Here is a 342-nt window from a genome sequence, read left to right on the forward strand (position 1 = left end):
GCTCTGAGTCTCATATATAATTGTACTCCTCCTTATTGGATGGATACTCAGATGGCTGCCAACGCAGGACTAACACGTCCTGCCGCTGTGTCAAGAGTTGCTTTTTTCTCAGAGGAAAGTCGGATCAGGCCTCAGTTGATGATGAACTTGAGGACAGGGCCAGTCAGTGATGCCAGCCTGTGTGGGAATCCACAAAGAAGAATTCTGGAGATGAGTGATGTCATCTTTTGAGGTCAATTGTCTCAGGAGACGCCGTGAAAATGACGTCATAGTTACACAGTGTTTTGGCCGAATGGAACCGGCTGTACACGGACACAGACAGACAGACACAGACACACACAC

Source organism: Babylonia areolata, chromosome 18 (genome assembly GCF_041734735.1).
Source record: "Babylonia areolata isolate BAREFJ2019XMU chromosome 18, ASM4173473v1, whole genome shotgun sequence".
Taxonomy (NCBI): Eukaryota; Metazoa; Mollusca; class Gastropoda; order Neogastropoda; family Buccinidae; genus Babylonia; species Babylonia areolata.